Genomic DNA, 26,988 nt, shown 5'->3' with positions numbered 1-26,988 from the left:
CTATCTGATTTCTAAGTTTGTAAGACAGTATTTAAAAATATGTGCCTATTTTTAGGGCTTTGTCCCCCATTATTTATAGCTTTATCCATATTTCTTGCTCTAAGTGCTTGAGAGGTATGCTGCCAAGTGGTCTGTAATGCACAGGGTATCATCTACAATGTGTGTGCAGGCTACCCAGGCAGTTATCATGACTGATGCATATGACACACCTGTGACCTGTGGCAATAGTTTGTGAGGAATGACATCCCAGAGAGGCATCTTGTTGGTGATGTCAGATATGCCTTAGAACCTTGGCTTGTGACACCCACAAGAACTCCATAAAATCCAACAGACCATGGCTAAAACCATGCATAATCACTAACCAGCAACATTAATGAGCATGTGTTTAGTCTGCTGAAGGCATACTTTTGCTGTCCAGATTCATCCAGTGGTGCTCTGCAGAAGGCCCTTGCCATGTCTGCATTGTTCATCATCACCATCGCCAACAACACCCTTTTTTCATAGGTTCATAGGTTCATAGGTAAGTACTAGGATATTTGCCCAAGGGCATCTGTAAGCCTAGCCAGAATGTGTTGGCTTTCGCTGCCCCCTTAGATTAGTTCCCTGTGCCTCTGTCCAGCAGAGCCATTAGTTCCCTGTGCCTCTGTCCAGCAGAGCCACTGCAGTGATCCCAGGGTAAATCTTCTCTTTCCCATCCACTCATCAAGGTTTTTCTTGAATAGTGTTAGTGAGGGGCTCTGCCTAATGTAGATTGGAATCCTGTTCCAAATAATGGGGAGTCTCTGGGACAGGAATCCATCCCTCCAGCATGTCCTTTTTATCATTGTGGTGAAGATTAGATCCCTAGAGTGTGCGGCTCTCAGGGATTTTTTTTTTTTTGGTGGAGCATGTCCATCAATTCTGGGTTGGACGTGGCCTTGTATGTCAGGCAGAGATCACTTCTGAGTAAGCGGTATGCAACTGAGTACAGCTGGAGTTTCTTCAGTCGGGCTGAATAGGGCATCTGTTTGAGGCCAGTAATCCTCTTGGTGAGGTACTTCTGTGGTCTTTCCAGCTGTTGCAGGTGTCTTGTAAGGTACATCCCAAATGGGGCGTTGTACTCTATGATGGGTCTGATGAGTGATGAGTAAAGGGGTACAATAACCTCTTTTGTTCTAGATGCAAACCCTTTTGTGATTAGGTGGGCCACATAAAAGGATTTTCTAACCACCTTCGCAATATGATTATCAAAGGAGAGATTACTATCTACTAGGGTCTCCAGATCCCTTATTACATTTTCTGTATTTAGGGGACTACCATGTGGTAGTTTGCGGGTTCTTTGTTTTTTCCAAAGGGGATGACTATGCACTTTTTGGCATTTAGCTTGAGGCCATAATTTTGACACCAGGTATCCGTCTTAGTGAGACCCTTCTGGAGGATGTCTGTATCAGCCGGAGAGTCAGTTATGGCCCCCAGTTTGCAGTCATCTGCGAACTTGGTCAGCCATAGTTCTCCTGTGCTTGCCTGCACCTCTGAGAAGTATATAAAAAACAGGAGGGGTCCCAGGACTGAGCCCTGGGGGCGCCACTTGTAACCAGTTTAGAGTCGGACATAGAACCTGCAACTCTCACCATGTGGGTTCTATCCGTGGGCCGATTGGCAACCCATCTTGTGATGTAGGAGTTTATGTTCAGGCTGGTGAGCTTGTCTATAATACCAGAATGGGGAATGGTGCCAAAAGCATTTGCGAGGTCTAGGTAGGCTGTGTGTGCCTCCTTTCCCTTGTCTAAAGCCTTGGTAACTGTCTCAAAGAAGTCCACCAGGTTTAGGAGGCATGTTCAGCCCTTAACAAAGCCAAACTGGGTAGGGTCCAATGTTTGGCGGTTCCCAGTGTCTCTGTTATTGAGTTCCATGATGATGCGCTCCATAGCCTTGCAGACCAGGCTAGTCAGGTTTATAGAACAATAGTTCCCAAGGTCCGTTGTGGCTCCACCTTTGTGGAGCAGGATAACTGTTGCTGTGTGCCACTCTATGGGTATGTAGCCTGTAGAGAGGGTGAATTTGAACAGTGTGTTTGGGTGAGGGGTTAGTTAATTTTGGAGTTCAAGTAAGACACAGCCTGGGACACTGTCTGGTCCCATTGAAGCTGTGTTTTTGGCTTTGGATAGGGCTGTTTTAATCTGTGTGTCAGTGATTGATGGGGGTCTACATTCTTCTGGTATGTTTATGGGCCCTTTAGGGGGTGAGAGGGGGGTGAAGTTTGCACTAAACCTGTCTGCCAGAATGTTGGCAATATCAGTTGGTTCAGTGTATTTTGTGCCATTCTGCTCTAACTCAGAGCAGATCTGAGAGTTTTTACTTAGGTTCTTGACAAAGCTAAAAAACGCTTTGTGGTTATCTTTGGAATCCTTGGCAATTTTTCTTTTAAAGCTAACCCTGGATGATTTTAAGAGGGATCGTAGTTTCTTGCTGATACTGATCAGGGATGTCTTTCCTTCTTGGGATTTTACTCTTTTCTGTACTAGTTTCCTCCTTCTATTGTATAGCTTGCTTATGGTAGAGGTCCACCACACTGGTTTACTTTTCGTGGAGGAGTGAGTCTTAGTTTTACTTGGGATAGCATGATCCATGCATTCTTGCAGGTGCTCATAGAGTGCCATTGTAAGGGATTCAGCAGCTTGGACAGCGTTGTCCTTTAGCATGGGGGCTGTGAACTTTTTCATATGAGTCTTAAGTAATATGAAGTTTACTTTGGAAAAGTTTTTCATGGTGGTTTCCTTGACTGGGGGTGGGGGCGGAACGTGGATATCCAGAGCGATTAGTCTATGGTCTTATCTAACCAGTGAAGTGTTGACCTGCGGTGTAGAACACCGGCCACCCATGTTGGTGATGACCAGGTCCAATATGTTGTCACCATTGGTGGGGGTGTTGACCAGTTGATCCAGGGTGTTTGAGTTTATAAATTCTAGGAAGCATTGGGCAAGAGCGTTAGTACTTGAGTAGTTCTCCCAGTTAATGTTTGGGTAATTGAAATCACCCAATATTAGTGCATTTAGTAGGACCTTCATATTTTCCAGTGTCTCCAGAAATGCGGAATGGGGGTCCTGGGTCATGGTGGGTGATCTGTAGCAAGCTATAATTTTAATTGCAGTTTTGCCCATTGTTAGTTGCACATGGATGATCTCTGAGGCATTGTGCTGTGCCACTAACCTGGAGGTGTGGGAATCCTTGATGAATATGGATACACCCCCACCTTTTGTGTTTTGGTCCGGGTTCTGTGGCCAAAAAGTATGGTCTGAGTTATAGCCTGGTAGTTCTGGGGTGCTCTCTGGAGCCTTAAACTAGGTTTCTGTTACTGCACATATATCGATGTTCTCCATACTGAGGAGTGCCTTGAGTGCATGCATTTTGAGGTTTAGACTTCTGGCATTGAGTAGCATTACCCTTAGTTTTTGGTTACTTGTGTTATTTATGGTGGGAGGTTGTCTTTTGAGCCTTGCCTAAAAAAGGCACTATGGGGGTGGCAAAAGCCTTGGCCAGTATTCGAAAGCTTAAGGGTGACAGGTGCAAGCCATCTCTTGTGAAGCAACGTGGTTTGTTGAGCATGTCATCCCAGGTGGACAGATAGTGGATCCCCTTTGAATGACACCAGAAACTTAGCCAATTGTTGAAACTGGTAATTTTTTCTTTATACTGTGGCATCATTCTGAGTGAGGGCAAGATGCTACTTAGGGTCACGGTCATACCGGTCTGGGCTATGTGATCAGAGAGCTCTTCCATGTCTCTTTTTATGTAGTCCAGGGAGGTACGGCTCAGGTCATTCACACCAACATGGACAATGACAGAGTCGTATTTGTACTTGTTCTGGAGTGATCTGAGTGCTTGTGTTATGTGGAGGATCCTGGTGCCCGACAGGCAGCTAACTGTAATCTTCTCCTTGTCCAGTCTTGTTAGTGAGACTTCAGTGTGCCTGACTGTAGAGACACCTATTACTAGTGTGTTGGGTATGTTATTTTGCCTTAAGGGCTGTGATTGTGTGGCACAGTGATTATGTGAAGTATGTGTTTCATGGTTTGTGATGGGGTGTGGAGGTTGCTTGGGTGTCTGCTTTGGAGGTCTCTGTTACTTTTGCAGATTTTTATTTAGAGCCTCCGAGTATGTTTTCGTGTATTTATGTGTGTTATTTGCCGGTGCTGGTTAAGTAGGTCTATGTGAGACTGGTGGTGGTGGTGTGTTGCAAGTATTTTCCTTCTCCTCTTGACTGTCAGTTCCAGTCTTGGGTTGAGAGAGCTTTGCCTCCAGTTTGGCTGTATAACTGCATCTCTCGCATAGATTAGGGTTTGGTGGTAGGGGGAGAGGGTTGTCTGTGTACATGAGACAGTTGTAACATTGCCTCAAAATGCCCAGATTCACCAGTTGGACTGGAGAGTACACCTGAAACTGCCCTTTGGAGATACCTGAATAGGTAAAGTGAGCTGCTTTACTGATTGGCTGGTAGGGGCGAATAGAGAGCCTTGTCCTTCTGGACAGTATAGGGGGTCTAGTGCTCGGGTTAATTAGTGCTTGCTATGAGTTTTGTGCAAGTGCTGGGCTGTGAAATTAATGGTTTGAGTGCTTAAGTTGAAAGTTTGTCTAGTTCCAAGGGAAAAATTGAAGAGTAGACTTTGTGGAGCCAGGAATAGTTTAACCCGAGCTAACCGGCACTGCCCGGCGTGCAAAACTGCGCAAATGCAGATTTTATAGCAGGGAAATGAAAGAGATAGAAATTAGCCCAAAATGGCCAATAAACTACTAACTTCTGGGCTGAAACCACTCCTCCAGGGAGAGATAGGCTGCTCAAAGCTCCCCTCTCTCACAGGTGAACGGAGAAACTTCCTTCTATCCAAGTAAGGTATGGGCAACACAGAAACATTTAACACAGCCCTGAATTCAGCAATAACCTGACAACTGGACTATACTAGTTCAGAAAGGCGGGAAACAAATATATATATATATATATATATATATATATATATATATATATATATATATATTTTTTTTTTGCTTTTTTCAGAAAATAAAGCAGATACAATAAAAAACACTTTAAATGCACAGAAATGGCTATCACACTTTAGTGTGTAGCCTACAACAGCTAAACAGATTATTTAAACACAAAAATAACTTAGTTCAAGTGCAGGCAGCAAATAAGTACAATATGTAGCAGAAACAAGCTTTTTAAATCACAGAAACGTTAATAAAGTGTTGTTTTAGGCGAAATTAAAGACAGCAAGAAAATGCAGAAAAATGATACTTAATCACTCTCTCTGCTGCTGTAGAACTCTGCAGGACACCTGGCAGGCACTTGCTGTGCTGAATACAAGCACAAAAAAACAAGCAAATGCGGTTTTTATAGCAGGGAAATGAAAGCGATAGAAATTAGCCCAAAATGACCAATAAACTACTAACTTCTGGGCTACACCAAACAAGGCGCACACATTTCAGAAAGAAACAGTTCAAATAAGCAGGCACAATAAGCCTTTAACCAGAAATTCCCAGCTCAGAAGGGCAGAATCTAGCCTCTCCTCCCACAAGAGTGCAGACCACAAACCTTCTTCCATTTTCTACATGAGGTTGGGGTGTTGTTTTAACTGTCACCATCTCTCATGATTCAATGCCACACTCCTGACTTCTTTGACACACCTGCTTGACTGTCACAGATCTTCTCTCACACAAGCTCACCTCTTTGCTGGATGCCCTCATTTCCTCTTGCATTCTTCCTGTCTATCCCAAATCTTATTCACCAGATTGTCTTCTGCTTTTCTGCACATGTGCCCAAACCACCCTAATCTGTTCTCTTTATCTTTCTGTGATTGGAGCTACTTTGGCTTCTGCACTTATGTCCTCATTCTTTGTCTGTCCCACAGTGTGCATCTTACAATCCATCTGAAGTGCTTCATTTCTATCTCCTCTAATGTCCTCATCTGCTCTGCCTTTACTGCCTAGGTATCTGTACCATACAGTAGTACTGGTCACACCACTGTTTTGCATACCTTACTTTTCAGCTTTTTTGGCATTCTTCTGCCATACACTGCACCTTACACACTATGCCACTTGGCTACAGCCACTCTGATTCCAGCTTTGACCTTATCATTCAGACTTCCCGTCTCCTCAACCACTCCTCTCAAATACTTGAAACTGTTAACTTGTTCCATTATCTTCCCGTCTTTCTCAATTCTCTTCTTCTGATTTCCCCAATTTGCTGCCATTACCACTGTCTTATCTGTATACAGTTTCATCCCATGTGCCTTCACTTTTGCATCCTATACCTCTATCCTTTGCTGAAGTTATTGCTCAGAGTCTGTCTGTAATGCCACATAGTCTGCATACAGTAACTTTGTTGATCTGTCCCCTCTGACCTGTTTGCTAATGTAATCCATCACCAGTATGAACAGCAGTGGGCTCAGAGTTGAACACTGATGCACATCCACTCCCACTAGGAACCCCTCTGTGAGACTGAACATTGTTTGTACTTGAGTCATTTGGCCCTTGTACATGGACTGCACTAATTCTGCCAATGTTTCCTGGACTTTAAACCACCACAGAACTTCTCAAATCAGCTTTTGTGGGACCTTGTGATATGCTTCCTCCAAGTCTATGAATGCCCAATTAGACTCTTTCCTCATCTCTAGCTTCTTCTCAACTGTCTGTCTCACTGCAAACATTTGGTCAGTTGTGTTGCATCCTGATCTGAATTCAAACTGCTCATCTCCCGTCTTACATTCTACTACTCTGCATATCTGTTTACCAGTCACCCACTCCAAACCTTTCATGCTATGTGACAGGAGTTAGATACTTCTCTACTGCCCACATATGTGGATATCCCCTTTGTTCTTGTACACTGGTATGAGTATGCTTATTTTCCAGTCATCTGGGATGCACCTTTCTTTCCACACTGCTATGAATACTCTCAAGAGCCATTTCTCCCCTATCTCAGCCAGCATCTTTATGATTTCTGTTGTGACCTCATTGTGAGCCTGCTGCCTTCCCCTGACATAAGTTTCCTTAGTGCTGCTGTTACTTTATCTAGGGTGGGCTGCTCTTCTTCTCTCATTGTAGGCTGCTTCTGGGGCAGTACAAATGCTGTGGGGTTTTCTTCATTCAGAAGCTGCTGGAAGAACTCCTGCCATTTGCCTTTGATGTCCTTTGGGCTGGTGAGCAGGTTGTTGCTGGCATCCCTTATGAAGGGTGTCTGACTTTTGTCTTTATTTTTCTGTCTTTGTCTTGCAACTTGATATAGTTTTGTTGTGCCATCTACTGAGTCACTTTCCAGATGCTGATAGAGTGCCCCTCATGCCCTGTTCTTTGCTATTGAAACTCCTTTCTCAGCCTTTTTGTTAGCCAAATAGTATTTCTTCCTAGCCTGGTCTGTCTTTTCGGTCTCCCACTTTTTGCTGCACTCCTTCTTTCTTTTGATGACTTCCTGGACTTCTGCATCCAACCACCAGCTTTTCTTACGCACCTTATTTCCATACCTGGCTCATCCACATATCTGCTCTGTGGTCTTAACACATGCTGTTTTGAGGTGCTGCCATTCTTCTTGAACTCCACCTATTTCCTCTTCTTCCTGAAGTGCTAGAGCTCTGAGTAATTCCTTGAACTGTTGTGCTTTCTATCCAGTTAACTTCCAGATGTTCAGCCTGGACTTTTGACCTTAGAGCCTTGTCTAACCACTGCTTGCAACTGATTGTGGCATCCAGTGGTTTATGTTGTGAACCAAGTGGCAACCACTGGTTTGTGCTGTGAACCAATTGTTTCACTGGGTTGGCTTTCCAATCACTGATTCTTCCCTAGTGCCCCTTCCTTGCTAGGAGGAAGTTTACCTAGCTGCATGTTGGTAACTCTTGTATGTGATTTTGTGACTGTGACTCTTTCTGAATCATGTGTTGGTTACTATCAACCCATTTGCCAGACAAAAGTCTAGAATGGCCTCTCCTTCTTTATTCCTGCTGCCCCACCCATGTGGACCCAGACAGTTCAGATATCCTTTTCTGTCATTCCCGATATGGGCATTCAGGTCACTCATTATCAACATCAATTCCTACTTTATCTAGTAGGTCCTTCAACTGCCGTCTGAATGCACTCTTTTCCTCACTATCACAACACTGCTGTGGGGCATAGGCTGAGATTATGAATACTGTCCTATCATTAGACTGAAGTCTGGTTGCCATATGTCTGTCACTAATTCTGATGAAATCCCTCACTGCCTTCTGAAGCCTCTTTCTCACAGCAATTCCTACACCATTTCTAGCCAGTCCTCCTCCTAAGTAGCAGACTCTGAATCCCAAGCCAATTGGCTTCCCTGCATTGCCCTTCCATTTTGTCTCTTGGATACATAGGATGTCCAGCCTCCCCTGTACTATAATGTATATCCACTTCCAAGCTCCATCCTGTCAATGAACCTACACTCATTTAGCAAATTTGGCAGGTTGATTGGTTTTATATCCAGCTTTCGCTCAACAGAGCTGTCCCAGGTAACCCAGTGTGGACAACTAGACACTGGCCAGCCAGTAGCTTATTCACCTAGGGATGCTGGGCTTTATATTGGGTACACACTGGCCATTAAGGGTACATACACCCCTCCCACCTTTAGCATGGGTCCATGGCATAGGGAGATGCATGAGTCATCAGGGAAAACAGTACCACCAACATGTCTGACAGTGCTAATGTTAGAAAAATGTAATTTAGAAACATGCTAAGGAGATGATAATGAGGTCTTTATCATTGCAGCTATATCTGTCTCTGAATTCTATTTTCTCACCATTGTGTAGATTAACTGAACTGCAGTAAGCAATTTACTTGATTGTTGATAATCTTTCTGAATCCTAAGGTAAGTGTATAAAACTAATTATTTAAACAAAGGTGAAAGAAATGGTAATTTTTCTGACTCCCAAAGTGAGAAGCTGCTTTCTAAGCAGGACTGCGTGCAAAAGTTAGATGGATTGCATGAACTTAAGTCAAATACTGCATACCAAAAAATAATGACTTCCCTCTGTATATTGTTAATATGATACAGGTTGTTGTTCAAAGTAGCTTGTTTGTTATTTCTTTTTTTTTATTTCACACCATTTGCTAATAAGGTAACCTAGTTGAACCTAGAAACCATTTACAAGGAAGTCCTAATATATGTTTCTATAATCTGTAATATGAAAGGCAGATCCTACATAGTATATACAGCAAGAAAGAATGAACATGTGTGTGTTTTACGATGATACAGAGGTAACCTATGTAACAGTAACAGTATTTTTTCCAAATCAACAACCTGCATAACATTAATTTGTTTATGCAGTTATTGCTGTAATATCATATGTTTGACTGTTAAAATCAGTTAAACATGTGCCAGAGTATAATATGTTGACAGTAATTACACTGATGATAATTAACAACTCAGGTACTTGTCAAAGAAATACACATTACAAGAAACATGCTGTCATTAGCATTGCACAGATGTGATGTGCTGACAGCAAGTTAAGATGGTACAGTAAGTCAAAGACTTGTATGATTAGAGCAGTAAGAGCTTTTGTGTCTGTACCAGGACAGTAGCAATGCATCATTGTGTATATCATTATTATATTGCTGTTTAATGCACAATGTTCTGATTTAGTGTCAGTAAGAGATCACGTACTTAACAGTTCTGAGTTAATAAGTCACAAAACCAAACGAACCAGGAGCAAACAAGCTGACTGAATAAGTCCTTCGATAATGTAACAAACATACACTTTAATCACATAAATAATCAGTACACCGTAAGGGCGTTCGTTTAAACTATGTTAAACTTCCTCAGACAATGCAAAATGCATTACATTACATCCTTTTATGTGCATACTAATTACTTCATTGGACCCATTATATATACCTGAATCAATTATATCGACTTTTCGGCTTGCTACTATTATATTATTGTAAATGAAAAAATTATTATTTTAAACAAACAAAATCGAAAATGCATGCTGCTATAACAAGAACGAATACATAAATCTGATGTGCTTATAAAGCTATCATTAAAAAGAACTTCAGAATATATTAAAAAATATTTAAAAATATTATATTATATTAAGGAATGTTAAAAAAACACCATTATCAAAATATGAATACATATAATATATTAAAAAATTATATAAATATGTAATAAATAAATACATACATATGTGTGTAAATATAATATGTACATACATTTTTAACTGCAAGAAATTTAAAATGTGGACTTGGAAATATATTATAAAATTGATACATATAGTGTTATTATAACATAGATCACACAATTTTATTTATTTGTAGTGCTTTTAATTTCAGTACTGGGGCTATTGAGCTACGCTCATTAATTCTGGGCCAAATATCAGCTTGTGTTCTTATTTGCCACTTTAATTCTTTGAGTTCTAAATATAAGCCCCAAGGTCTCTTATCTTCTATTTCTACATGGTCTATGGCCATGTAAGCAATTTGGTGATCACTGTATTCACTGGTGTGTTTTGCTAGTGTATTGTTCAATTTATTTTTCTTAATAGCATATTCATGCTCATATATTCTTTGGGACAATTGTCTCTCTGTTTTCCCTATATAGAACATTGAGCATGAATTACATGCTAGCAAAACACATCAGTGAATACAATGATCACCAATTTCCTTTCATGACCATAGACCATGTAGAAATAGAAGCTAAGAGACCTTGGGGCTTATATTTAGAACTTAAAGAATTAAAGTGGCAAATAAGAACACAAGCTGATATTTGGCCCCCAGAATACCAGTCTTTTTGGTACCCCCAAAAATTCATAAAAATATAGATGACCCCCCCCATGCGCCTATTGGTTGACGGTAGAGACTCAATTACATCAGCATGTGCGAAACATATAGATTATGAACTAAAAAAGATCATAGGAAAAGAAAAACAAATCTATAAAGATTCCTGGACCTTTTTGGAACACATGAATGAAGTTGAGTTTGACTACAATTACATCTTAGCCACTATAGATGTATGTGACTTATATACGGCTATCCCACAAACCATAAGGCTGGAACGGGTCAATGAAATGCTTATTTATCACCATGTAACACATGACTTAGTAAATTTGATAATGGAACTTTTAGAAATAGTATTAATAATAATTTTATAACTTTTAATAAGAAATACCTTTTGCAGAAAAAAGGTATTGCTATGGGGTCACCATGTGGTGGAGCCTATGCGAATTTAGTAATGGTGTTCTGGGAGAGAAATTACGTTTTTAATAGTAAATATCATACATTTATGAAATCTTATCACAGATTCCAAGATGATATTAGTATCATTTGGAAAGTTACATTAGAAATGTTGAAGGAATTTTTGATAAATTATGGAACTCACTCCCACCCACAATTATCTCCGTACCATCATGCACCAACTTCAAAACTTTATTAAAAGCGCACCTAAAAACATGCTGGCTATGCCCTTGCAACTCCCACTCTAATATCATCCACCCCATCCAACTACTACCTTTCTTTCCACTCCACTAACTACCTTGATTATAGCAAGCTCAGATGCTCATAAGCCTAGTACTTATTATACAGCAGGAACTTCTCATTGTTACATTTGTTAATGCCTGTTATGTACTTCACAGATAAAGATTCTAGTTGTCTACTGATGTACTATGTTCTTCATCTGTAAATATGTTGTAAGTAATTTCTATGTTAAATTGTTAATCGCTATGTAATCCAATGTAACTACTGTCTGTTTATTTTACTGTGGAGCTTTTCTCCCCGGGCCTCCGCTGAAAATGGACCCACGTCCAGTCGGACACACCCGGTCAACAAATTTAAATAAATAAAATAAATAAATAAAATATATATAAATGCTACCACTGATTTTTTGAAATTCACATGGGATATCAATGTAGAATATATGAACTGCATGGATGTACTCCTCATGGATTATAAGCTTATATAGCGGCTATTCATAGAAAGGAATCTTACTCTTATTATTTACTACATTACAATAGTTGTCATCCGGAGCACCAGAAGAAGTCCATAGTTAAAGGGCAACTAGTAAGGGCAGCCCGGATGGTAACTAATTTAAATTAATTTAAAGAAGAATGTAATTTCTTGCACAATATGTTTCTTAATAGAGATTACCCGGAAGCATTAGTTGATGCATTAATACAAGAAGTAATCATTAAGAGAATGAATGGATACTTCAAACCCATTTTGGACAAACAGAACATAGTACAATATTCCAGTAATTCATTCAATATGAATATAGTGTATTCTAATAATGAAGAAATCAGTGTTTTAACAAGACAGAATGATTTTTCTAGGGCTTTAGTGCTTACTTTCTCACAAGATAATAATATAATTAGAGATATAATAGCTAACAATTGGATTATTTTTTTAGAAGATCCTTATTTTAGGAATCACATTAGTGAGAAACCTAGAATAGTCTATAGGAAATGTAAAAGTTTTAAAGAAATTTTAAAGCACAGAAATTATTCATCCATTCATGGTAATATAGCTATGGTTAAATGTGGCGCCTGTCAATGGTGCCATAAAATAAAAATGGGTGAATTTTTTTATCTCAGGAAGAGAAAGTACCATTTACATTGTAAATACAATTGTAAATCCAAAGTGGTTGTATATTTAGCTACATGTAATTCATGCTCAATGTTATATATAGGGAAAACAGAGAGACAATTGTCCCAAAGAATATATGAGCATGAATATGCTATTAAGAAAAATAAAGTGAACAACACACTAGCAAAACACAACAGTGAATACAATGATCACCAATTTTCTTTCATGGCCATAGACCATGTAGAAATAGAAGATAAGAGACCTTGGGACTTATATTTAGAACTCAAGAATTAAAGTGGCAAATAAGAACACAAACTGATTTTTGGCCTGGAATTAATGAGTGTAGCTCAATAGCCCCAGTATTGAAATTAAAAGCACTGCAAAGAAATAAAAGTGGGTGATCTATGTTGTAATAACACTATATGTATGAATTTTATAACATATTTTTGAGTCCACATTTTAAATTTCTTGCAGTTAAAAATGTATGTACATATTATATTTACACACATATGTATGTATTTATTTATTATACATTTATATCATTTTTTAATATATTATATGTATTCATATTTTGATAATGGTGGTTTTTAACATTTCTTAATATAATATAATATTTTTAAATATTTTTTAATATATTTTGAAGTTATTTTTAATGATATCTTCATAAGCACATCAGATTTATGTATTTGTCCTTGTTATAGCATCATGCATTTTCGATTTTGTTTGTTCAAAATAATATTTTTTTCATTTACAATAATATAATAGTAGCAAGCAGAAAAGTAGGTATAATTGATTCAGGTATTTATAATGGGTCCAATGAACTAATTAGTATGCACATAAAAGGATGTGATGTAATGCATTTTGAATTGTCTGAGGAAGTTTAACATAGTTTAAATGAAAGCGCTTATGGAGTACTGATTATTTATGTGATTAAAGTGTATGTTTGTTACATTATCGAAGGACTTATTCAGTCAGCTTGTTTGTTCCTGGTTCATTTGGTTTTGTGACTTATTAGTTGGTTTTTCGTGTTTCTTTAGTCAGTTCTGAGTTAATACCAGAAGCAAGACTAGTAGTATCTGATAGAGCTTAATTACACATTTCATGACCGCAGCACTACTTTATCACAGATGGTTTGTTTACTACAATAGAAAGTGCACAACAAATGTCTACATGGCCAGGTCCAATCTTAGATCAGTTGGACCTATTTGGCCCAGCTAAGACTGGTCTTGCACAAAGGAATGGGTACATGTGAGCCTATAAGAAAGACACTGCAGAGAGTTTGTAGCAAAGTCTGTGGTCAATGGAAAGTAAGTCTACTTAACAGGGAGAATTGGGTGAAGCATGTGTTCAGTATAGAAAAGGACTGTTACCGGTTGGAGAGGTACTGTACTAGATACACCAAGTACAGAAAAAAGGAACAGTTGTTTGATATAAACCTAATAGGTATTGAATAATAAGGCAGCAGTTAATAGGAATTGTGATGTTCTGAATGCTGACAGCTAAGCAGGTAGGAGAAAACAGATGTAGTAAGATGTTATGATCGAAGATATGGGATAATAGCAGAAATAAAGAGTTGGGAATAACTATAGTAAAGCAAAGGGTTCTGCAGGACTTACTTTTATCTGCTGTATAGGAAGAGGTGCTAGTTGTTCATGAAAAGACACTCTGAAGAGAAATTCTACTGTAAACGTCCAGCACACAGATATTCCTCATTCATTTATTAAATAGTCCAATAGGTACATATGTGCTTTTTTGTAGTTGACCATGGGAGTACTTTCTACACAGTAGCTTGCTCAGTCACATAGTACACAAGTAGAGAATGAGGGAATCAAACCCATTACTACAACATGAAGCTCACTTCCAGTCATCACCTTATTTATTTATTTATTTCCAGTTTGAGTAGCGAGGAAGTCCACCCGGCCCAAATGACCCATTTTCAATGGAGGCCCGGGGAGAAAAGCTCCAAGATACATTATACAGTTCAGATACAAAAGTATAAAAGATAGATTATATAGAACAGTTTACAAATAAGTACATTCAGTGTCACGCATAGTCAACAAAATTCATTGTGGTTGATCTTAAGGGTTATACAGTTTCATTTGAGCAAAGACTCTCATGTATTAGGTGCGGAAACACTTTGCATACATACATTTAAGTAAATGTGGATACACTTTACATGCACTCATTTAAAGTAAGATGCTATTTACAATATTTACAAAGTTGAGTTGTTTGATAAGTAGCTATAAGAGTTGCAGCGCGTTTAGATACAGTCATAGGAAAATAGCTATGGGAGTTATAGAGAGCTTAGGAACCTGAGAGAGAACCCCCTGGGGGCATATACTTAGAATGATTAGGTAAGGTGAGGTGAAGGCAGGTACATTTCCATTTAGTGGACAGGTGTTTGAAAAGCTGGGTTTTGAAATTTTCTAAGTTTGGTATGGTTCTTAGAGTGGAAGGAAGAGAATTCCATTTCTTGCCTAGTGAGAAAGAAAGGAGAAGTTGGCCAGCAGGACGTTTAGGTTTGTGCATAGCAATTAAGTTTAGATGTTCAGATCTGAGAGTTCTGTTGGGGGTGTAAGGGGAAAGGATATTTGTTAGAGCTGGACATTTTGTTGGGTGAAATACAAGTCTGTGTGCAGTGGTGAGTTGGAGGTAGTCTAGGTAGTTTGGGAGTTCAAGCCAATTCAGAGATAGTAGACCCTAATCATCATTGTTAAAATGCCAAACACATGCTTCATCCCCTAGTAATTTATGTGGTTGATGGACATTTGACTTCAGCTTATCCACAGATCTCAGCCACTTAAGCAGCTCATAATAAATATGCATGATGACAAAAGTAGTTGCAAAGAGGTGTTCAGTATTAAGGTTTTACACAGCAGAAACTATTTGGTGTGACATTTAACTCTTGACCATTTTAAGGCAAAATGTTGTAGAGTAAAAGAATGTTTGTGCTGGTCCTGTTGCATGAGGACTGTAAACTGGGAGATGCCGAAGAACAGTAACAAACAAAGGTGTGCTGGTGACCCTAGTTTGGATGCTGTAATAAGACAGTGACTGATCTAATAAAGTATCATATTGAGAGCAAATTATTGGCAATGTTAGTGGCTCAACATGTAGCACATGTGCCTTTGATACAAAAGACAGTGGGTTCTATCCCCACACTAAGTAGATTGATGACTGACAGAGTAGTGCAGCATATGGGGGTTCTTCAGTCCCGAGTGTGTTATCCTTCAGACGAAAGGTTAAGCTGAGGCCCCGTCTGCTTGAGTTGGTGGTGGTACAGGTGGATGTAAATCTTCCCACAGTGCCTATCAAGTCCTTTATTTATATGTGTATATTTATATATTATATATATATATATATATATATATATATATATATATATATATATATATATATATATATATATATATATATATATATATACATATATATATATATATATATATAGAGAGAGAGAGAGAAAGAGATACACAAAAAGAACTCTTACTTACAACATATTTACAAATATTTAAAAATGTACAAGTATATATAGATATTCTATTTACACAGTCATAATTTCCTTTACAGTCATACTAAATTTCATCCCTATTAGACCCTCACTCCTTTCTCCATAACCACCATCTGATTTTACTTGATATTGTTGCTAAAATCCATTTACCATTAAACATAATGTCATTTATTTTTCATTCCATGAAAGCTATATAACATAAAATAACTTTTTGGTGCAGATTCAATAAACCCTACATGGGCCGCTAAAACAGTGCATGTCATGGTGCAACGCACGCAAGATAGCACACAGTTTTGAATTCAGTAAGTGGCTTTACATGCCATGTAGAGCTACACAAACATGGCAAACATTGTGGCATGCTAATTACAGCATAAGCAGCTGAACTATATGCTAATCAACCAATCTAAGATGGAAGATATTCAACACGCTGTAAACCAACCATGTAGACACAGTGTGGTTGTTCCCTGGGAATTCCAAAACCTATTAGAATACAGCCATGGAACTAGGCTACACAGAAAGAATGTTAGGGGCTGTTGTTGCTCTTACTCATGTGCATGTGTTGTAGGACCATGTATGTGCTGCTGTTAAAAGACCATGGCCAAGAAGAAGAAAGGTTTGTAGACACCATTTAACTTTTGATAATCTGGATTAAGTGGAAACTATAAAGTGCCACAGGATGGAGAGAGTCACATTACAGGAACTCTGCAAGAACTGTTGTCCTCAATTGACAGCAAGTGCAAACCAAGGGCAACCACTCTCAGTGGAGACTAAGGCATGTGCAGCACTTAGATTGTTAACTACAGAAACCTTTCAGAGACCAACAGGGGACATGCTGGGGGTGTCACAGGCATCAGCATCCAGGATCCTCCATCAGTTCCCGAATGCTATGCTGCAACATGCCAGTAAGTACATATATTTTCCTGTACACTCGAGGACGGAGCCAGAACTATGAAGGAGGTCTACCACGTAGCACACTACCCTGAATTCCTGGGTGTCATAGACTGTATGCATGTAGAAATCAAAGCATTGCCCGAGGAACAGGGAAGGGTGTATACAAATAGAAAGGGCTACCATTCTATTAAGTGACAGGTCATTTGTAATGCTAAGGGAATTATCCTGAATGTGTGTGCTGGAATCCCAGGCAGTTACCCTGACTCACATATCTGGTGCAACTCTCAACTGAATGAGATGTTTACTGGGGGGATATCCCACACGGTCATTTACTGAGGGATGCAGGTTATGCATTGGAAATATCCCTGATGACGACTATCAAAAACGCACACACACCAAATGAAGAATGCTATAATTAGGTACACACTCAAACAAGAAATATCATAGAGTGTGTGTCTAGGCTGCTAAAGTTGTGGTTATGGTGCCTAGATACATCTGGGGGGGGCCCTGTAGTACAATATTCCCTATAAATAGGCTGAATTATTTACCATCCATGCCATGCTCCAAAATAATATCCTGTTTTGTTCTGATGAATTGGTGTGTTTCACCATGAAAGCGTTAACTTGAATAAAGTCTTTTGGTCTTTGACATCGAGTTGTGATTAGTGATTTCGTATACTGTTGGCTGGTTCATTGGATGCTGTTTGTGAAAATTTGATTTGCCTTGTTTTTGAACGGACCATTTATCCTAGTTGTAACCATATTTGTGTTTGCTGGACATACATACAGTAACATTGAAACCAGGCAACACTCGCAAGCTTTACTTACCCACATAATTGCTGTGTACTGCTAGCATCAGACAGAGTCAGCTCTGAACTAAAACTCTTGCAACTGCTGGATTTCCAATGTAAGTGTTAAACGTGGAATAGAAAAATAATTGTCTAAGAATACTTAACACATAAATACAGTAACATTGATACCAGGCTACAGTCGCAACCTTTACGTACCCATGTAATGTCTGTGTACTGCTAGCATCGGACAGATTCAGCTCTGAACTAAAACTCTTGCAACTGCTGGATTTCCAATGTAAGTGTTAAATGTGGAATAGAAAAATAATTGTCTAAGAATACAAATGAATGGTATATCCTTTCATACTGTTACTTGGTACTGTAAAGTATAAGGTGGGTAATTATTTACAGCAAAGACATCGAGATGTGACAGCACTGACTTATGTGAATACATGTGTCCTCTATCAACTAATAGGCCTTATGTCTAAAACATACATATTTTCATTGAATGTCCACATTTTGGCCTCATATATTTGTAATGGCAAATCATTAAATAGTGAGGTTAGAAAATAATGACACACATTTCAGTTTCAGACTTCATATCCCTCAGAACAAACATAAAAATAGTAATGCATAACCTGTTATTTCATCAACTGTCTAAGTTTGTAAGATCACAATGTTTAAAAATTCTCCCCATGGTTGGGATTTTGTCACACTGCTATGTATGGCTTGGTCTGGCTTTGTTGGTCTAAGAGTTTGGCAGAGATGTACATATTACAAAAACCTGTAAGAAAGCAGTACAATTTGCAAAGTAGCATCACAAAAACAGATATACTAAGCAGTGTCAGCTATGCACCTTGGGCATCAGACAAAAGACTTACATATCCCTGAATCCAAAAGTTAGAAAACAAGTGTAGATCAGAATGTATGTACTGTGTCTTTAAGAATCATATCAAGGACTGAGCGTGTCCATATAAATGCCAGGTTTGTGCTATTTCCAGTGACATTTTGAGAGTGCAACCAGAGAGTGAGCATGTATAATTACATCATTTAGTTTGTGCGCAAGTTACTTAAGTTAAAGTCAATAAACTTGTATTGTGATGTAAATAAAACTGCTTGAATAGAACCTACGAAGCCTCTTCTAATGTGTCCAAAGTAAGAGAGTGACATGGTGTCAGAACTGGAATTGCAGAGAATAATATTTGGAGCCATGAGGTGCAGAGATGACAGTGAAGATAAACTAAGATAAACAAGCACAAAGAAGAGCCAGAAGAGAATAAAAGATGATGAGAATTCACACAAATTACTTATTTTATAAAAAAGATAAATCTGAGCATTACAAGGCCACAAACCACATTATTAAACAAGTGGGAAGCACAAAAGGTTTATTAACTAAAGAAAATGTTTAAAATAATGATATTTGACAAAATGATTATTAGAATAGTAAAACAAGTATGTTTAAAGTAAAACGAGTATGTTTAAGGCAAAAACAATATGTTTAAGGCAAAATGGGCATGTTTAGAGTAAAATGAGCACAAGCAAAGCACAATGGTTATGAAAAGAGATTAAATGAGCAAAACGAATATAGTAAGGGCAAAAAGGGCACATTAAGTGTAAATAAAGCAAGGCAACTGCCTGTTTTTTTGCAAACTGCTGTGTTTTGGCATAACTACGACTTCGTATTGTATCAATGGCATAACTAGAGTTATTCAAAGTATCTCAAAGTGTGTAAAAGTGCTTACAGTGTGTGCTTATTACTGACATGTATTCCAAAGAGTTTATATGTGTGCAATGTGCAACTATTTTGTGAAATATAGTCAAAGTATATTCATTTCAAAACATTTCTTGCACTAGGTGTGTCTATTCACAAAGTGCCGCCATTACAGAATGTTTCTTGCAATGTAAAGAAGAGTTTATATTTGTGCAAAGTGGAACTATTTTGTGAAGTACAGTCAACGTATATCCATTTCAAAAAATTTCTTGTGCTGGGTGTGTCTGTTTGCAAAGTGCCGCCATTACAGAGTGTTTCTTGCATTGTAAAGAATTATCTAGCAAAGTACCGCCATTTGGTGGAAGTTTCAGTGTGCCATTTACTGTTTATTCAAAAGTGCAGTTACTTTAAAATGTTTTCACTCTGAGCTTCTTCTGCCCAGTTCATTCACACAGTAAAGTTATTTGAAATGTTTCTTACACTGATAAGATGTGATTTCTTGTAGTACAGCAATTTTGTGAGAATGACAGTGCTCAAGAGACTTATTTCCCAAAGTTCAGTTATTCAGAGGATTGTTGTGCTACTGGGCAAAGTTACAAATACTGGCATAAATTTCTGGCATATGTGTATATGTGCGTGTGTTCATGCATATTTGCAAAATCCTTCACTGGCATGTGTAAATATGGCAGCAGATTTTGAAAGCCCTCACCACTTGTGTTTGATCAGAATATTGCAGAGAACTGGAGAATATTTGAGCAAGAGTATGATATTTTTATACAAGCTGCTTATTCTGACAAAGATGCACACACCAGGGCATTAATTTTGCTAAACCTAGCTGGGTCAGAGGCCATTGAAAGAGAGCGTTCATCTGTGTATGCACCAGCAATATATGAGGGAGAAGGTGAAAATCATGATATTGTTGTAAAGGCTGAATCAAGGAAAGAACCCGAGTGTTTGAAGTGCATATCTAGAGAAATTTGTAACCCCCAAACAAATTAGAGAGGTATGTGTTTTACATGAGAGATCAGAAGCCAGGGGAAACTTTTGCAGCTTATATAACTGACCTGAGAAACAAAGCTAAAATGTGTCAGTTTTGTGACTTAAAAGATAAGTTAATAAAGGACAGGCTCGTGTGGTATCAGTAGTGCTGCTGTGAGAAAGATCTTGCTTTGTGACAGTGATTTAACATTAAGTAAAGCCATAGAGATTTGTCAAATCCATGACGTGACAGAAAAACACACAAGTACTCTTGTAAGTGACAAGAGCATAAGTTCAGCAGGCTCCAGAGCAAATGTAGATAGCATGCAACATATGACAAACAGAAGTAGGTCGAAGCACGTGTCAGCCACAAACCCTGCTGGCTCACCAGGGAACCCATGTAGTTTTCCAGCAAGTTCTAAGGCTAGTTCAGTTAAGAGCATCCATAGCACAGTTCAAGCATGAATCAGCAAAACCCAAGTCCAGAATTAATGTTAACTGTTGCAATTGTGGAGCAAATCATGAGTTTAAAAGAGAGAAATGCTTAGCATTTGGTCAGCAATGTCACAAGTGTAAAATACTGAACCATTTTCAAAAGTTTTGCAAATCAAGTAAACCTTACATAGTTGCACAGAAAGGTCTCACAAAAAAGCAAGTTGATCAAGTAGAGCTGCAGCAGTCAAATTTCTATGTAGATGGTGTATCAGTACTTGTTGAAAGAGTTGATGAAGTGACTTTATTGGCAAAGAGTGAAGTGTTTTGTACAGTCCAGATTAATGGTAAATCCACAGAGCTTAAAGTAGACACTGGTTCAAAGTGTAATGTTATATCAGCAGACACATTTGCTAAAGTGAGAACTAATGAACAACTCAATGTGGCCAGTAGTGTGAGACTTGTTGCTTATGGGGTGAAGAAATCCAAACCAAAGGCTCAGTGATGCTTTCATGTTATTTGGCAAAGAACTGTTACAACTTGTTATTCTACATAGTCCGAAGACCAGTACAGTCTTTATTGGGTAACAAAGATAGTTTGAGAATGAATCTGCTTTCTTTTACCAAAGAAGCTCATCACATGCATAAAATTAGACCTGTTAGTAACAGCCTGCATTTTGTTGCTGGAACCTATGTTCTGAGAGACTGCTTTTCAATCTATCTGGAAATATACAGAGGTGAGTATATTTTTTTGGTTTTAGAGTTTGTACTGTTAATTGTGCTTATAGTTTTTCAGATCTCTGCTGAAAGTGATTTCCCCACCTCCCCGTATTTTCTGCTGTGTCTTCATTTGGTATAACTGTTTTTTACAGCTTGTGTTTTACCTAACTCAAGGAGCAGTTGCATAAAATTAGACCTGTTAGTAACAGCCTGCATTTCATTGCTGGAACCTGTGTTCTGACAGACTGCTTTTCAATCTATCTGGAAATATACAGAGCTGAGTATATTAATTTGGTTTTAGAGTTTGTACAGATACAGATTCTTAGTTTTAGCACTTAAATTTGCTTATTCATGCTCAGCACTTGTTCAAAACTTGTAAGCACTAAATAGGCTACTAATTACTATAGCACTCAACCTCCCTCATTATCTAGAAGAAAACAGTTTTTGTACTTATTTTTCTCACTTGCTAAGAGAAAAATAGCTCTTGTACACACTTTCCTCACTTATCTAGAGGAAAATATTTTTTATTCAGGCATGTCCAAGGGTCAGCTCCCAGTGTTCTCTCCTATCTATCTGATGAATCTGGGCATCTTGAGGCAATGTAGAAATTGCCTTATGTACACAGACAACCCTCTCCTCTTACCACCCATCAATACAACCTGTGAGAGATGCACTTATCTAGCCAAACTGGAGGTAAAGCTCGCTCCAACTAAGACTGAACTTGACAGTCAAGAGGAGAAGGTAAACATTTGCACCACACCACACTCATCACATAGTCTCACTAAATCTATACCACCAAAATCCACACATAGTAGCACAAAAACATTCACTGAGTCTTTCAATAATAATATGTCTAAACAACAGAGACCTCCAAAGCAGAAACGCAAGCAACCTCCATCCCCTAACACAACCCAAATGACACATAGCCCACAGACTCAGTGTGCCACTCAACCACAGCCAATAGGGCAAAACAACATAGCCAATACACTAGTCATAGGTGACTCTATAGTTAGACACACTGATGTCCCACTCACCAGGCTAAACAAGGAGAAGGTTACTGTCAGCTGCCTGTCAGGTGCCAGGATCCTCCACATAACCGACACACTCAGATCACTCCACAACAAGTACAAATATGACTCTGTCATTGTCCATGTTGGTGTGAATGACCTGAGGCGTACCTCCCTGGACTACATGAAAAAAGACATGGAAGAGCTCTCCGATCTTGTAGCCCAGGCAGGTATGACCCTAGCCCTGAGGAGCATTCTGCTATTGCCCAGAATGATACTGCAGTACAAGGACAAAATGATTGACTTCAACAATTGGCTAAGCTTCTGGTGTCATTCTAAGTGGATCCAGTATCTGTCTGCTTGGGATGACATGGTTGACAGACCATGATGTTTTGCCACAGATGGCCTGCACCTGTCGCCCCTGGGATTCTAAGGCTCTTGCCGCCCCTATAGTGCCTTTTTTAGGCAAGGTTCAAATGTCAAATTCTCCACTGTAACAGGAACAGGCAAGCAAAAACTGAGGGTAATGCTACTCAATGCTAGAAGTCTAAATCTCAAAATGCACTCACTCGAGGCACTCCTTAAAATGGAGAACATCGATATCTGTGCAGTGACTGAGACCTGGTTCAAGGCTCCAGAGAGCACCCCTGCACTACCAGGCTATAGCTCATACCGCACTTTTTGGCCATGTAACCTGGAACAAAACACCAAAGGCTGAGGTGTGTCCATATTCCTTAAGGATATCCACACCTCCAGGCTAGTTGCTCAGCATAACACATGCGAGGTTATCCAAGTGCAACTAACTCTGGGCAAAACTGCAATCCAAATTGTAGCTTGCTACAGATCCCCCACCATGCCTCAGGATTCCCACTCCTCTTTTCTTGATGTACTGGAAAATATTAGGGTTCAACCAAACACACTAATAATGGGTGACTTCAGCTACCCCACCATTAACTGGGAAAACTACTTGTGTACCAACTCCTTAGCTTAACGCTTTCTGGAATTCATAAACTCCAATGCCCTGGATCAGCTTATCCACACCCACACCAGGGGCAACAATATCCTAGACCTAATCATTACAAACATGAATGACCGGTGTTCCACACCTGAAGTCAACTCCTCGTTGGTCTAATCTGACCATAAGCTAATCCCTCTTGATATCCACATCCCGCTCCCATCCCCCATTAAGGAAACCATGGTAAAAAATTTCTCCAAAGCCAACTTCATGCTTCTTAAGACAGAAGTGGTGAACTTCATGACACCCATGCAAATGGACAATACAGTTACAACTGCTGAATCCTACACAAATGCTCTCTATAAGCACTTACCCAAGTGCATGGATCGTGCTATTGCAAACAGAACCAAGACACTATCCTCCAAAAAAAGGAAGCCAATCTGGGGGTCCCCTGCCATAAAGAAACTGTACAACAGATGGAAGAAACTGTTGCAAAAGAGAGTAAAATCCCATGAGTGGAGGAGCTCCCTGGTCAGCCTCAGTAAGAAGCCGAGATCCTTTATAAGAGCCTCTGAAGCTAGCTACGAAAACAAAATCACCACTAATTCTAAGGACAACCACAAAGCATTCTATAGCTATGTCAGGAATCTCGATGGCAACACCCAGATCTGCTCTGAGTTACAGCACAACGGCACGAAAATTACAGAACCAACTGATATTGCCAACATCCTGGCAGATAGGTTCAGTGCTAACTTTACCCCCCACCCCCTAAAGGGCCCATATCTATACAGGAAGAATGCAGAGTCCCTGTAATCACAACTACGCAGGTAAAAGCTGCACTCTCTAAAGCCAAAAACACAGCATCCATGGGACCGGACAACATCCCAGGCTGCATTTTACATGAACTTCAGAACGAACTGGCTCCCCACCTAAGCCCCATGCTCAATAATAGCCTCACATCAGGCTTTGTGCCCACTGCATGGTGCACAGCAACAGTTATCCCACTCCACAAAAGGGGAGCCACCACTGATCCCTGGAACTATCGCCCTATTAGCCTGATGAGCCTGGTCTGCAAGGCCATGGAACGTATCATCATGGAACTCATAAATAAAGACATTGGTAACCTCCAAACTCTGGATCCCATCCAGTTCAGGTTTGTGAAAGGCAGATCATGCCTCCTGAACCTGACCGATAGTCACAGCCACACAGGTAGAAACAGCACTCTCCAAAGCTAAGAATACAGCATCCATGGGACCAGATGACATCCCAGGCTGTGTACTACATGAACTACAAAATGAACTGGCATCCCACCTAAGTGTCATGTTTAATCATAGCCTCACCTCAGGCTTCATGCCCACTGAGTGGCGCACAGCTACAGTTATCCCGCTCCACAAGGGAGGATCCGCCTTGGATCCCGGGAACTACCATTCCATCAGTCTGACAAGCCTGATCTGCAAGGGCATGGAATGCATTATCATGGAACTTATAAACAAAGACATTGGCAACCTTCAAACAATGGACCCCACCCAGTTTGGGTTTGTAAAGGACCGATCTTGTCTCCTGGATCTGATTGACTTCTTCGAATCGGTCTCCAGAGCTGTGGACGAGGGTAAGGCGGTCCACACAGCCTATCTGGACCTCACCAAGGCCTTCAACACCATCCCCCACTCTGGAATCATAGATAAACTTACTAAGCTGGGCATAAATCCCTACATCACTCGATGGGTTGCCAACTGGCTTACTGACAGAACCCAGACTGTAAAAGTAGCCGACTCCAAATCCAGCTCCAGACAAGTGACAAATGGTGTACCTCAGGGTTCAGTCCTGGGACCACTCTTGTTTGGCATCTACTTCTCTGAAGTACAGGCCAACACTAAGGGACTCTGGCTAACAAAGTTTGGAGATGACTGCAAACTGGGATCCATTATTGAATCCCCAAATGATGTGGATATTCTACAAAAATGCCTTACAGAAACAAATGCCTGGTGCCAGAGCCATAAGCTCAAGCTTAATGCCAAGAAATGTATAGTTATCCCCTTTGGAAAAAAACATGTACCCATGTACTACCACATAGGTGGCAGGACACTAAACATCGAAAGTGTGATGAGAGACTTAGGGACACAAGTGGACAGTGGTCTCACTTTCGATAACCACATCGCCACAACAGTCAGGAAATCCTTCTATGTGGCACACCTCATCACTAAGGGCTTTTCATCCAGAAAAAAGGAGGTCATTGTCCCACTGTACTCATCCCTCATTAGACCCATTATAGAGTATAATGCCCATTTGGTATGTACCTCACAAGACATCTGCAACAGCTGGAAAGGCCACAGAAATACCTCACTAAAAGAATCACAGACCTAAAGCAGATGCCATATGCTGACCGTCTAAAAAAACTCCAGCTATACTCTGTGGCATATCGTCTACTCAGAGGTGATCTCTGCTTAACATACAAGGCCATGTCAAACCCTGAGCTGTTGGACATGCTCCACTTAAAGAAATCCCAATTCCTCAGAGCCACACGCTCCAGGGATCTAAACCTTATCATCACAATGAACAAAACATGCTGGAGGGATAGGTTCCTGACCCAGAGACTCACCATACTCTGGAATAGACTGCCCATACATGTCAAGCAGAGCGCCTCATTGGCCCTCTTCAAAAGGAACCTTGATGATTGGATGGGAGATAGGAAATTCACCCCGGGGATCATGTCAGTCGCCCTGCTAGACAGGGGCCCAGAGAAGTAAATATTGTGGGAAGAAATTTCCAGGGAATTGTTATGGCTAGCCTTGCATAGGCCTTAGGGCCGATAGCCTAGTACCAGCCTATGAACCTATGACTTCTTTGAGGCAGCCAACAAAGCCGTAGATGAGGGTAAGGTGGTTCACACAGCCTATCTTGACCTTGCCAACGCTTTCAACACCATCCCCCATTCTGGAATTATAGCTAAACTCACTAAACTAGGTATAAATCCCTATGTCACAAGATGGGTTGCCAACTGGCTCATTGACAGAACCCACACTGTAAAAGTTGCAGACTCCAAATCTGACCTCAATCCAGTGACAAGTGGAGTACCACAGGGTTCAGTCCTGGAACCTCTCTTGTTTGGTATCTACTTCTCTGAAGTACAGGCTAACACAGAAGGCCTCTGGGTAACGAAGTTCACAGATGACTGTAAACTAGGAGCCATAGTCAAGTACCCAAATGATGTGGACATCCTACAGAAGGGCCTCGCTGAGACAGATGCCTGGTGTCAGAGCCATGGCCTTAAGCTCAATGCCAAAAAGTGCAGTGTCATCCCCTTTGGTATAAACTCTGCACCCACGAACTACCACATAGGCAGCAATCAACTTAACACCGAATGTGTGATAAGATACCTTGGGACCCAGGTGTACAGTAGTCTCTCCTTTGATAGTCACATTGCCACAGTAGTCAGGAAGTCCTT

The sequence above is a fragment of the Protopterus annectens genome, chromosome 1.part0, assembly GCF_019279795.1.
Source record: "Protopterus annectens isolate FY-2018-M chromosome 1.part0, PAN1.0, whole genome shotgun sequence".
In the NCBI taxonomy this organism is placed as follows: domain Eukaryota; kingdom Metazoa; phylum Chordata; order Ceratodontiformes; family Protopteridae; genus Protopterus; species Protopterus annectens.
The sequence above is the reverse complement of the archived record's forward strand: the minus strand, read 5'-3'. Positions refer to the sequence as shown.